The following is a 13,931-nucleotide window of genomic DNA, read 5'->3' on the forward strand; positions in this document are numbered from 1 at the left end:
ATTTTGAAATCACAGCCGGACTCCAGATAGTTTTGTGCAAAATAGGTGTTTATTTCAGTGCTCAAAATGGGATGGGTGGTTTCAAGTGGGTGGGGGCTATGGTGAAGGAATGTCCATGGCAGAGTCCAGAGTAACAGTCACACAGGTGCATTGTCCAGAGGACTGTGGAGAGATGGAGCATGGGCAGTTCAAGGATGGACAGGGTGACAATGTGGGACAGTGGGCTGACATCAGGTGGTATCCTTTGCTGGCGGGGGTCTTGACATCCTACTCTGTCTTCTTGCGAGATCTCAGGGCCCTCTTGCGGGGTGGTTCTTCTCCTGCAGGAGGTGGGGGGTCTGGTGGGCTGCTGTTGTGCGGGGGCCTCCTGTCCACTAGCGCCGGTGGAGGTGGTTGGCTGTTCTTGGGCCAGGCTAGTGGCAGGGGCCCTTTGTTGTTGTTGAGTGTCCGTCCTGGTGTTGATGAGGTCCTGCAGCAGCCCTACCATGGTAACCAGGGTGGAGGTGAGGGCTCTGATGTCCTCCCTGTACCCCCGATAGTGTTCCTCCTGCAGTACCTGGATCTCCTGGAACCGGGCCAGTACCGTCGCCATCGTCTCCTGGGAGCGGTTGTATGCTCCCATGATGGTGGTGAGGGCCTCGTGGAGAGTGGGTTCCCTGGGCCCGTCCCCCCCCCTGTCGCACAGCTGCCCTCCGAGTTGCCCTGTTTCCCTGGGCCTCTGCCCCCTGGCCGGTGTGCCCACTACTACTGCCCCCAGGTCCCTGTTGTTGTTGGGGTGGTGGGTTATCCTGGGTGCCCTGTAGTGGTAGACACACCGCAGATTGACGCGCCCTGGAGACAGAGGCATGGGCCCGCTGGGTGGGAGCTGTGCTGGCGTTCCCAGAGGGGTTTGGGTCTGTAGTGGCCTGTGCCTGTGTGAGGGGAACCGACTGTCCAGAGGTCCCCGATGGTCCGGGCTGGTCATCAGTGTCCAGGTCGACAGAGCTGCTGTCATCGCTGACGGCCTCTTGGGTGGGGGGTGTGGAGAATTCTGGGCCCTCCGTGGCGGTGTGTTGACGGTCGGGTCCTGCAGGGGTATAGAGGTATGGTTATAGTTTCAATGTGTGGCATATGGGTGTATCTGTGGGTTCCCGTGTCCCCAAGTGCTGGCATTCGTGTGTGGGGGCTTTGGTGAGGGTGGCTTGTGGGGGGGATGTGTATATGCATTGGGCATGCTTTGGTGATGGGTGTCCATGCTTAGTGGACGCATGCAGGCCTAGGTTTTGGGATGTGTGGGTTGTGATGGTGAGACATTGGCAGGGAATAGGTGTGCTGGGGGTGGGGGTGAGGATGGTGGTGGGGGTGAGGATGGTGGTGGGGGTGAGGGTGGGGGTGAGGATGGGGGTGGGGGTGGGGTTCGAGGATGGGGGTGAGGGTTGGGGTATGATTTGGCATGCAGGTGGGGGGGAAGCAGTATTGAAGCTTCAACTTACCAGTATCCATTCCTCCGCCGACTCCTGCGAGGCCGTCAGGATGCAGGATGTTCAAGACTTCCTCCTCCCATGTTGTAAATTGTGGGGGTTGAGGTGGGGGTCCTCCGCCAGTCTTCTGCACGGCGATGTTGTGCCTGGATACCATGGAACGCACCTTCCCCCGTAGGTCGTTCCATCGCTTCCTGATGTCTTCCCGATTTCTGGGATGCTGTCCCACAGCGTTGACCCTGTCGACAATCCTCTGCCATAGCTCCGTCCTCCGGGCAATGCTGGTGTATTGGACCTGTGTGCCGAAGAGCTGGGGCTGTACCCGAACGATTTCCTCCACCATGACCCTGAGTTCTTCGTCTGAGAAGCGGGGGTGTCTTTGGGGTGCCATGGAGTGGTGTGTATGATGTGTGGGGTGGAGTATGTGTAGTTAAGTGTGTTGAGTGTGGTGGTGTGTGTTGTTTTGTGTGTGGATATTGTGTGGGTGATGGTGAAGTGTGCCTCTGTGTGATGGTATTCTGTGATCGCTGATGTGTCTCTCAGTGCTTCTTTCTGAATTTTTGGTCGTAGGGGTTTGTGGGTGATGTGGGTGTGTGTTTTATATTGTATTGTGTGTGTGGGAGTGGTGTGTGTATGTGTATCAGGTGTGTGGAATTCAAATCGGCCAATGTGGCTGAGTTTTGTTCGTTTGTGTGTATTCTGACCACAGCGGTGTGTCCCGCCAATGGAAAACCGCGTTTGAAAGACCGCCGCGTGGATTCGTGGGTCGTAATGGCATGGGCGTATTTCTGTTGGCGTGACGGTGGAGGTTTGGTCACCTCCACTTTTCCGCCGACCGCTGGTCTGGCGGTCTGTTGTGGCTGTCGGATTTTCGGAGGTTTGGCTGCTGCGGGTCAGAATGACCGTGGCGGGTTACCGCGACCGCAGCGGAATTATGGAGGATTTCTGACCGGCGGTAGGCGCCTTTTACCGCCGAGGTCAGAATGACCACCTAAGTTTCTTTAGTTTTTTGGCAGAATTATTGTGAGTGCTTTATTTTAGCTGACCACTGTTTCCCACATCATCTGCTATGTGTTTTACCCTTTTAAAATGAGTACTAAACAAGCAACATTGTAAAAGGTTATGCACTCAATCCCGGCTTGGGTTTGCCAGTGATGGGATGGATGGAAGGCCTAGCCAGAGGCAATGTGGAGCATGGAATGGCTGCTGACTGCCGGCAGAGGATTTTTATTCGGGGAACTGTTGTGTGTGATTTATAAATAGAAAATACCTCCCAAATCACTGAGAAAACCAAAGGTTATTGTGAAGGTAGGATTGCAGAACAGAAACAGGAAAGTACTGACATTTATCTGTTATGATTAGTAAAAAATAACCATAACTCATGTCCCCATCATACTGCTGCAGACCTTCATTTTGGTTGTCCCAATGATTCAAATGATGATTCTGATACTGACATAAGATCTAATGTAAGTACAATTGTAACTAGTCTGTTTAAAGTACTTTTAAAAAGCAAAGCCTAATTTTTTGATTGATTATGTATGTTGTTTAGCAACATAATGGTGGGGCGTTTGTTCTGTACTAAAGGTTGTACGGTTACATATTGGGTGTAGAGATATGTTACACTGTGTGATTATACACTGGGGTGAGTTTGTCATGCTTCTTTTTTATTTTAGTGGTGATGTATCTTTTAATGTATATTACAGAGTGCTAGAGTGTATAATGGTGTATCAATTAATACTTGTTGCAGTCAGCCTGGTTGCTCATTTTTCTTTGTATTTGTGTTAATCAGTGGATGTGTCATTTTATGATAGTGGTTTTGAGGCTTATATTGCATCAGTGTGTTCCTAAGTTATAGAAGCTATGCTGCAGTATAATGTTGAGTCTTTTCCTATTTACAACAGTTGTATGGAGCATTATGGCAGTTATTTCACGCTCTTGATGTGGCATGTGTGGTAATCAGATAGTGGCTATCTTTGCCAATCTTATTTTTTATGTTTCAGTACGGTTGTATGCATTTTCAAACTGTTTTATGTGAAAGGGGTGGGCTCATGTGTGAAGTAGAGTTGTTTACTTTTTCTCTCTATATATGTATTGTTAGCCCTTCTCTGTAGTGTCAATGTAGTACTAAAGAAAAGCACATTCGAGAACTACTGTAATGTTTTTAATTTCCTTATAACACACGTTGCATTTATAATACATTTGATTTATAATAATACACATTGTTGCATGAACACATTGTGAATATTGGTACGTTATCCCAAAAAATCTCAAAACATTGACAGATATATCTGCAGTCCAAGGCAAAAAATGAATGGGATACGGATGATGCGCAAATGTTCTAAATCTTTCCAAAGAATACTAAAATTAATTATTAAATCATTGTAATATAAAAAATCCAAAACAAGTCAAATGTGTAATATGGACATAAATTGCCATTTTGACGTTCATGTGACATTTATAAATGATACTTCCTTTGATCTCAAGATTTGTAAATGTCACCAGAACCGTTCAATGGCAAAATGAGCCCACATTACACAGTTACCTATGTTTTCATTCTCTCTCTCTGTATTTATGTGGGTGTGCATATATATGTGTATATATATATATAATCTATTGGTGGTCGCCAGTAGGTTGTTATAGTTAGAAGCATGCTGCCATAGAATAAGCATTTTTTGATGACTTGTCTATATCTTTGACAAATTTTTACAAAATTTTCCCCAAAAATTGCAGCAGTCATTCTTGTTGCGCATGGAACGTTTTGGGGTGATCTGTCAAGCGGGGGCCAAGAAAAAAAAGGGGGGGGATAAAAAAAAAATGTTTTCCATGTTAATTCACATAGGGGTTTTGAACTCGACTACAGCCCGCACCGCTGGACGGAATAACACCAAATTTGGCAGAAAGCTAGATTTTGTTCCGCAGATTGTGCTTTTTGTTATTTGGTGTAAATCCATTCAGTAGTTTTTGAGCTATGAAAGGGAAGATAATTGTGTATACTAGGGCCTCGGATCTGTCACAACGTTTTTACTATTATCGCGGTAAATTTGTGAATGTGCGCGCCAACAGGAATGCTGAGAGAGGTTGCGTGCAACCTGACCAGAAAGTTATGGCTGCCATTCTAAGTTACGGGACAAGGTACCAGGAGGGCCAAAAAATAATATAAAAAGTGGCATAAGTGGTCAGGGTGGAGGTACCCTAACTCCAAGGATGCGACATAGGGGTCTTTTTGAGGGTCAAATTGATTTGTTTTCATAACAAGTGATATTCGCGAATACGTTGTGATGCTCAGCGTCCTCCCCCCCCCCCCGGTGTAATGTCATGACGAATTCACAAACACTGGCGCGGGGACGGGTGGTTATGGTGGTTGGCTGCAGGACCTGTCCGCCCTCACTATTCACTGCTAATTACCCCAGATATTACAGCACTCATGACAACTTTTATAGTGCTATAAAAAATACAAATGAAGCATTAGAAGTCAAATAATGAAGAAAACACTGTACATGGTGGGTGCACGAGTTATAGTTACCTTAGGGGGCGAGTTATAGTTACTTGAAATAACTAACTACTGAATTTCAATGGTTTTGTAGGAGTGAATTCAGAACCTAACTATAACGTCCCTGTTTATAGCGTGGCTGGGGTTGGCCACAGGCATTTTTTCAATATGGAATTGCTGAGAAAACACCCTTGCTTTGCCTTGGATAAGTTAAATAAATTGGGAGGATTTGTCCTTTACAGAAGAGTTGCTTCAACCAGGACGCCTGCTATGATTATATTTGTAAGTGCTTCCTGTTGAGATTTAATTCCAAGAAGAGTACACACTTTTGTGCAAATTGTCTACCCAACTGGAGTACTTTCTACTGGCTAATTGAAAAGTGCTACCTCATTGAATAAATGTATAGAGCACCTTCTACTCTACCACTAAGTAAAAGACCATGGGGTATTGCCTTCAGTGACCATGAACTAAGTGTTTCCTTGTTTTCGGGAGATGTGCTCATATTCCTCTGAATCAGGAACACTTTGGACCTTTTGGTAAGCCGTCCATCAAGCTGGAAAAAGGGGAGATACTGATGCGTACCACTAACGTATAGGGGGAGGGTCCACACAGATGGAGCTTTGATGTCATTTTGCACATTCACATAAGATGACACAAGAGATTTAGGTAGATCACAATCGGAGTCTCAGTTTCCCTGTGCTCATTGTCCTACACACAGAGAGCAGCATGAAATGATGCTCCCTGCCTGTGAGCGTAAAAGTTTTATTTGAATGAAAAGATGAAAAGTCTGCTTCCATCAAGCAGGAGCAATTTTCCTGCTCCTGCCCACTGGGAGCGGACTTACAGTTTGCTTTCACTTGGAGGGAGCTGTGATAGCCCCCACCAAGCGACAGCAATCTACTATGTTCCGAAGGTGAGCACCTTGTGATATAGGGAGCCAGCCCAGGGGTGTAGCTGTCCCCAGGGCCATTAGAAGCTCCAAGAGGAGGGTCTATGTGCCCCCTCCTTTCTTTAGCATAGGGCTAGCCCTGGGGAGGTGGTGGTCCCCAGGGCCGAATATCACCAGGAGGGGGCCATGCAGCGCCCCTCCCCCTTTAAAAATTACTTTCCCCCGGGGAGGTAGTGGTCCCCGGGGCAATTTCAAATTCAGGAAGGTGGGCCACACAGTCCCCCTCTCTTTACCAATCCAAGCCCCAGGGAGGTGGAGGTCCTCCAGGCCTTAAAAGGCCTACGGAGGAGTACTTCCTGGCTCCCCTCCTCTCAATATATATTGTAAAGCCCCAGGAGGTGGCAGTCCCCAGGACCTGAACTAGGTCCTAACTATAACAATCTACTGGTGACCACCTGTATGTATGTATGTATGTGTGCGCGTGAATATACATACATGCATACTTATCAAGCAAAGGAGAATTTGTCACACGATGCAGACACAGAAAGCTGGCACTCTTCGATGTGTTTACCAAAATACAGTTTATTCAGCAACGTGTTTCGACCTGGGCAGTCTTCCTCATGGCCGGTCACAAACAGATAGCGCACCATCACCTTTAAAAATAAATTAGCTACCATAAACCTGAAGAAAATGCTACATGATTTCATCTCAGCTCGCCTAAAAAAAGTCTCAAAATTTTGTCATAATCATAATAGCGTACATTGGATAAAACATTCAGAAATGCTTTACAAATGAGAATTAACATTAACATAAAAAAGGGGAACTTAATGTGTTATAAGTAATAAGGGGAACTTAATGTTCTAATAAGTTATTAGAAGGCAATGCACAATTCATATAATACCAATCATTGCTGTACCCCAAGTGAGAAATATAGAGTTACGCTATCAAGACTCAAAATAGATCAGTGTGCAAACTCTTAGGTAAGTGACAAAAATGCCAAGTGGCATATCAATAAATTATAAAATTATAAAAAGAAGTATTCAGAATTAGTCATATCACCCACGCTCTTCTCATCAATTACAATATATATTGAAGTCATGGAGCCAAGTGACCCGGAGATGAAAAACAAAATTAGTAAATGCACCTCATGAAAAACCATAAATAAATCAACAAACCTCAATTTGAAAAATATAGCTCATCATACGTTTCTTTTCATACATCCTGACTCAGGGAAAGATAAGGAAGAACAGAAGCAAATAGAGATATATCAAGTCCATGGCTCCAAGATATCTCAATCAAGTACGAAAAGAGAAAATGTGTCATCACAAGACCTCAAGTAGTAGGATGAAATTACATTCCAAAATGAACATATGGAGTTCCTCATCCAGATTAATACCACCAGGAAATATTCTGTTGAGTAGGATAATGTATTCAGACTCCATCCTCCTTAACTTCTTCTCTTACTCCCACCTTTTGGACTGGCAGGTACCCTGTCAATGCCAGAAAATTAGATAAAATCGGTCTCATCTATGTACCTGTTGCCAATGACGTGCCACATGATAATAAGGGTCACAGTTCTTTATGGTACACTGATGTTCCAAAATCCTCTTATTTACAGGGGATATGGTACTGCCCACATACTGTTGTCCACAGGGTATTATAACATATAAACCACAAACTCACTGTTGCAAGCAATAGATTTCTTGATTCTTGCTTCTCTCCCTGTAGGAAGAATATAAGTCTTCTTGTTTACACTAGTTCTGCATGGTTTGCATTTGCCACACTTGTAGAACCCATCTTGTTCCTTCAGCCAGAAAACCCTTATTGCCTTGCTCAATGGGATAAATATGTGCCAGCAAATTCCTCAGTGATTTGGTTTTTCTATAGGTTACCATGGGGTGCTGGCTGACCAAATTGCCAACCACTGTGTCCAACTTAACCAGATGGCAAAGCTTATTGAGCATGTGCTTAATTCATATGGATTCACTAATAAAAGTACTAATCTGTGTAGGCATATTGGCTCCCTCAGATCACATATTTTTCTGCAGCAGTCTCAGCCTTGATGAGGCCTTCACCTTCTCATATGTAGTCCTCAGAACCATCCTAGGGTAGCTCCTATCTACGAATCTGAATATCATTTTACCTTGTTCCAATTGGAAAGATAAGGGGGTGTTATCATTTTGTTTCGCCCTCAGCATTTCCCCGTAGGGTGTGCTCCATTGAACGGCACAAGAATGGTTACCGTGGGCACAGTATATGCTATTCCCTGTGGTCTCCTTCCTAAAGAGGCTTGTTTGTGCTGAGTTCCCCTCTATTTTAAACACGATATCCAAAAGCTCCATTTCAAACCTAGGTATCTTACATGTGCAACTGAGATTCAGGTTATTCATTGCAATATGAAACTCCTGCAAATCACCAGCGGGGCCATCCCAGATCACAAACAAATCATCTATGTATCTTGTTCAGAATATGAGGTGCCTTGTCCATTTATTATTTGCTTCTGTCCATGTGTGTTCCCCGTGCCGCTACCCCATGAAAATCCCCATGTATCTGGGCACAAAGCAACTTTCCATCACAGTCCCAGGTAACTGCCTGTGAAAAAAATTGTTCTCCAGGCAAAATCACAGCATTTGTAATAACATCATGGATTGGTCATATAAAAAGAGAGGTTTATCCCTAAAATAAAGACATACCTGCAAGCTTGCACACCCAAATCATGGTCAATACAAGTATAAAGGAGCACAACATCTATAGTAACCATAATATATCTTGTATAGTGGTTTCTGCGTCCACAGCTCGTTACCGCTTGGTAGATGCAACTGGAGTTTTGCAAGTTGCAGAGACGATATATAAATATATGTATATTTATATATATATATATATATATATATATATATATATATATTAATCACCAATGTCCACTTGTAATTGCCGAACTCTTAACGGGTGCCTCCATTACGTGCTAGTGGCTGCACGTTATCAATTTACAAACAAAAGAAAACATGGGGCACTCACGGGTGCTTTGAATCCAATTTATTGCGCCACAGTCGCGTTTCAGCAACACTTGCCTTTCTCAATGTGAATGCGCAAAAAAGAATCAAACAGCTGAGCAGTCTTTAAATAGATCGGTCGATATTTCAAATGGAAAGACAGATGACGGACTATCAGTTCACCTTAGCTCTGCCATCCAGGTCCCGCCATCATTCAATGTTTAGGCTCCATATTATTCAACCAGTGACACCCTTGTTTTTTAATTTCCTTTAGTAGAAGTCATTTCTTCAGTGAGTGTGGGTTGTCACTTTCTGTCAAGTTCTTAAAGGGCCCAGTATATATATTATGAAGTCCTGCTGTTCTTCCTGCGCTCGCCTATCGAGGTGGGTGCTCAGACAATGGGCACAGGACCCATTCAATATATGCTGCACATAAAATTCGAACGATGGCACTCCATGCAGATTACTGTCCTTTTATTTATATCCAAAATTTCATATCAATCCATGTAACTCAGAATTCACAGATTTAGGGCATTTCATATCAATCCATGTAACTCAGAAATCACAGATTTAGGGTGATGTGTTTCAACCATCACTGTCTTCCTCCTTGGCCCTCCAAGGATTCAAGTCATGTGACCCATTCTACTCTTTATATAACCACTGATCCATTGCATAGATATAGAAAACAATATATATATATATTTTTCCTTGCATAACTGTGTACCAAGATATCTCTCAAGGAGCTACTTTTCTCATATGTTATCATCGGTAGAGGGCTGACTAACTGACCAATCAGTCCCGAGGACCCTATCCCCGAGGGCCAAAAATGCTTCTTTTGAAGGGGAGTGTATGTGGCTTCCCAAGCCCAAATGAGCCTCAGGGAGCCCATCACTGGGGCAAAGTCTAATTATTGGAAAGGGGGCACATGGATCCCTTCCCTGAGCATTAAGAGTCCCCCAAAACCCCATTCCCTGGGGTCATAAATTAACTATAAGGGAGGGTGTACATGGCTCTCTTCATAAGCCTTAAGAGGTCCAGGGGACCCCATCCCATGGGGCCAAAAACAATTGTTTTTGGGGTGTCTCTGAGGCGGAATGGGCCCCTGGGACCCTATACTCTGGGGCTCAAGAAGAATAATAGGGAAGGGGAGTATGTGGCCAGCCACCATGACCCAAAATGGGTCCTGGGGTCCTCATCTCCGGGGCCAAAAACAACTATTTTAGGGGAGGGGGTGCATTGCCCACTCCGTGAGCCAAAATGGGCTTGGGGACCCCATCCTCTCGGGCCATAAATAAAGGAGGGGGTACATGCTCCCTTTCCTAAGCCTTATTAGGCCCCATGGACCCCATCCCCCAGGGTCAAGTTCCATTGTTAAGGGGCCCTACTAACACCCATTTCAAAAATATATTTAAAAAAAAATAGTGGGCCGTTGTTGCAAAAATGAAAAAAAAATTCTTTGTTTTCGGCCAGGGTTGTTCCTTCTGCATCCCTACCTGCCCCTTTATATTATCTTTACTTTTGAACTTCAGGACAGGGGACTAATACCCAGAGTCCTGTGATGGCTGCCAGCCACATTTTTCTTCAGGTTGCTGGTAGCCGATCAGAGCGCTCACTCCTATGGGAGTCTGACTCCCGCGGGAGCGAAATGACCCAAAGAAAAAAAAGCTCTGTGAGCCAATCAGTACTCTCTACTTTTTTTAAATTGGGTTTCATGGACTCTCAAACCCAACTGTCCAGATATACAAATATTTTTCCACCCTAATTTCACAAAAACAGATTTACATCAAATCACAAAACACACTTTTTGGACCAAGATCTAACTTCCTGACAAATGTATGTAATGCCATTCAGGAGATTTTTTGATAAGGTTGCTTAAAAAAATCTTGTTTGTTGTTTTCAGATTACCCCTTTTTCTCAGTCCCCACTTGATGGAACACCCTCAAACTTTCCATGCACAAAGGCGGTGACAGTGTCAGTTATTAGCAATTATTAGCAAAACATAAAAGGAATTTTGTATGGAAAAACAATCCGAACTATAACTATCCAGTGTGACTGCCACTGGAGATATATATATATATATATATATATATATATATATATATATATATATTTGTGCATGTGTGTATGTATGTATATATCAGATACAAGCAATAAACAAATGCTATAGAAATATAGTGAAAAGGTCACCTGTTTATGTGGGTCGCATGGCTAAACAAAATTCTCTAAAAAGCCCCATAGTGGACTACTGTACTGGTCTGAGAGTCTTTAAACCAGCAAGACATTATTGCAGCCTAGGAGGAAAAACATACATGGACACTGGTACTTGAGCGCCGAATGAAGCTCGAGTAAACCGACTTGTCTTCTATCAACAGAACGTTTGAGCAATAAGTGTGTGAAAGCTGCTAGCGCAAACAGCCTACATTGTAGCTCTTATTGGAAAACCGTAAAGGAATATGAAGGAGGAATGTCAAGCAGCAAGCAGATAGTCCCATGATAAGAACATTATGCACCGTGAATCCTCCCTGTGGCACCCGGAACAAAGGTGGAAAGGAACGAGGATACGAGACAAAGAACTAAAATAATACACATGAGAAAGTGGAGGGCATTTCAAATTCTTTGAGGGCATAGCGAGCATAAAAATTAATCAAATCCAATCTGCAAGCAGCACAGTTTATCAACCAATAGTATTTCTGTCCTCTGAGAAACCAAAGAAATCTGAATTTTACTGTGGAATGATAGGCAAGGGACACAAAAACAGGCATTAGTCCCTTTGATGTGTGGTTATATAGTGCAAAGTGTAAGATAAATAATTTGCTATAATGAATCACACAACACGCAGAATGGCTACGGAAAGGGTGAACAGAAAGCTGGAAGCTCTCAGGAACTTATTTTCCACAATCAAGACTTCAGCTGTGGGAGTTGGCAACACAGGGGAGGATATTGGGCAAGCAACCCTGAAGCACCAGCTGCATAAATGGAAAAAGCTGAGGAAGATATAAATCACATGATGGTGGGAGGAAACCACAGTACAACAGTACCTAATGGTGACAGAGTCCTTCGAGGACTCAAGATTTACTCTGATCCCAATCATGGAAGTCTTTTCAATGAACTGCGGAAAAAATGGGCACCAAACAATGCAGACTGTTCAAAATTCTAATAAAACGTGTGGGAGGAGTATGGGCCAGTAATAAAACAAACTGAGGATTTGAACAAAGAATTGAAAACACAGGGGAAAATGTAAGAAGTGAAATCTTTTGGTGAAAAAATGGAAATGAGAATACAGAAATACTAATACCAATTTAGAATGAACATGTTCTCACCTCTGCCCAACAGTATGATCAAGTTGCTATGAAAACAAAAACAAATCCAGTATCACAGGAACAGAGAAATGACGTGTCAGAGGACAGCTCAGTTAGGAGACCTGATATTGAGTCGGACTCAGCAAGAACTCTGTTGACGTCAACAAGCAGTGCCACACATATTTCTTCAACTGATGAGACATGTTAAAGCGAAAGCAGGGTGCAACAAGAAAGGCAGGCTGCATCCAGATGCACCAAAATAGGAGATGGAGGCAAGCCAACAAAAGGAAGAGGGTCAAGAAGAGGAAATTGATCTGCCAGGGGCACAGTGACAAACACCCAATCAATATGAATGAAAACTCAATAATTTCACTAATAAAGAGCTTACAGAAGTAGAGGATCAAATATTCAATATAGGGCTGTCCTTTTGCCCCACAGCAGAGTTTATTTATACAGAGGCATGAATTGACCTCTTTAACTTTACTCGGAAAGGCACACTCAACAAGGACAGACCCAAGTCACAATGTGTGCCAGCCCTACCTTTGGATTCAATTGATATCTTTCAGGATGTAATGATCAGGAAATTGAAACACTTAAGGAGACAATCACTGGGGAAACTGGGACGTTATGGGACTTAACTGGTCACAATATAAAACATTGAAACAACTTACTGGAAGGGACTATTGTGTGATCAAGGCATCCAACAGGGGTTGAAATGTGGTCCTGTGGAATAAGGATTTGTACATGGAGGAAGTTCAGAAACATCTGAAAGATGCAAGGTGCTATGAAATAGCAGACGTAGTACATCATAAAGAATTGGTCAGATGTCATAAGAAATTATTCTCCTGGTATGAAAGTGGGATACTTGCGTATGAAGAGTACCAATAATTAAGAACAAACAATCCCTCACTAGCCACCTTCTATTTGCTTCTAAAAGTATATAAAAGCAATGACTAGCCACCAGGGAGACCAATACAGAACATCAATCTATGTAGATAATGTTTTATTCCCTTTGGTTGAGACTCTGTCATCATACCTCAGCACAGATTTTTTTTAGGAGAATTGATCATTCTCCCCACCAGGGAGACCAATACAGAACATCAATCAATATAGATAATGTTTTATTCCCTTTGGTTGAGACTCTGTCATCATACCTCAGCACAGATTTGTTTAGGAGAATTGATCATATCCCATGGGAAGAGAACTATACACTTGTGACAATAGATGTCTGAGCATTATATGAGCATTCACCATGGAGATTGACTAGAAGCAGTAAGCCATTACTTGAGAGAGCAAGACCTCTGGAAATGTTCAAACATAATGTAATGTTCTTGGTTATGATAAACTTCTGCCTTAATAAGAATGTTTTTCTATTTGATAGGAAACTATATAGGCAACTTTAAGGTACAGCCATGGGCACATGCCTTGCCCACAACTATGCCGATTTGGTGATGGGCTGATGGGAGGAGCATGTGTCCATGGACCCTGAAAAGGAGAAATTCTTCAGATTTGTAATTGTCTGGTTATGCTATATAGACCATTTTTTCTCATGTGTGATGGAAATTTAGAGGACTCATGGGAACCTCTGGACCATCTCAACAATGAGTTAAAACTGACCTTTACTACTGCCTATAGTAGGAACAGAATAGATTTTTTAGACATCCATATAGAGGTGGGAGGGGACAAACTTATCAACTCACTATTCAGAAAGGAAACATCAGGGAACATGGTCCTGCATGCGGCAAGCAGCCACTCCAAACATGAATGAAGTGGAACATTCCATATGGTGAGCTAATAAGAATA

Source organism: Pleurodeles waltl, chromosome 6 (genome assembly GCF_031143425.1).
Source record: "Pleurodeles waltl isolate 20211129_DDA chromosome 6, aPleWal1.hap1.20221129, whole genome shotgun sequence".
In the NCBI taxonomy this organism is placed as follows: Eukaryota; Metazoa; Chordata; class Amphibia; order Caudata; family Salamandridae; genus Pleurodeles; species Pleurodeles waltl.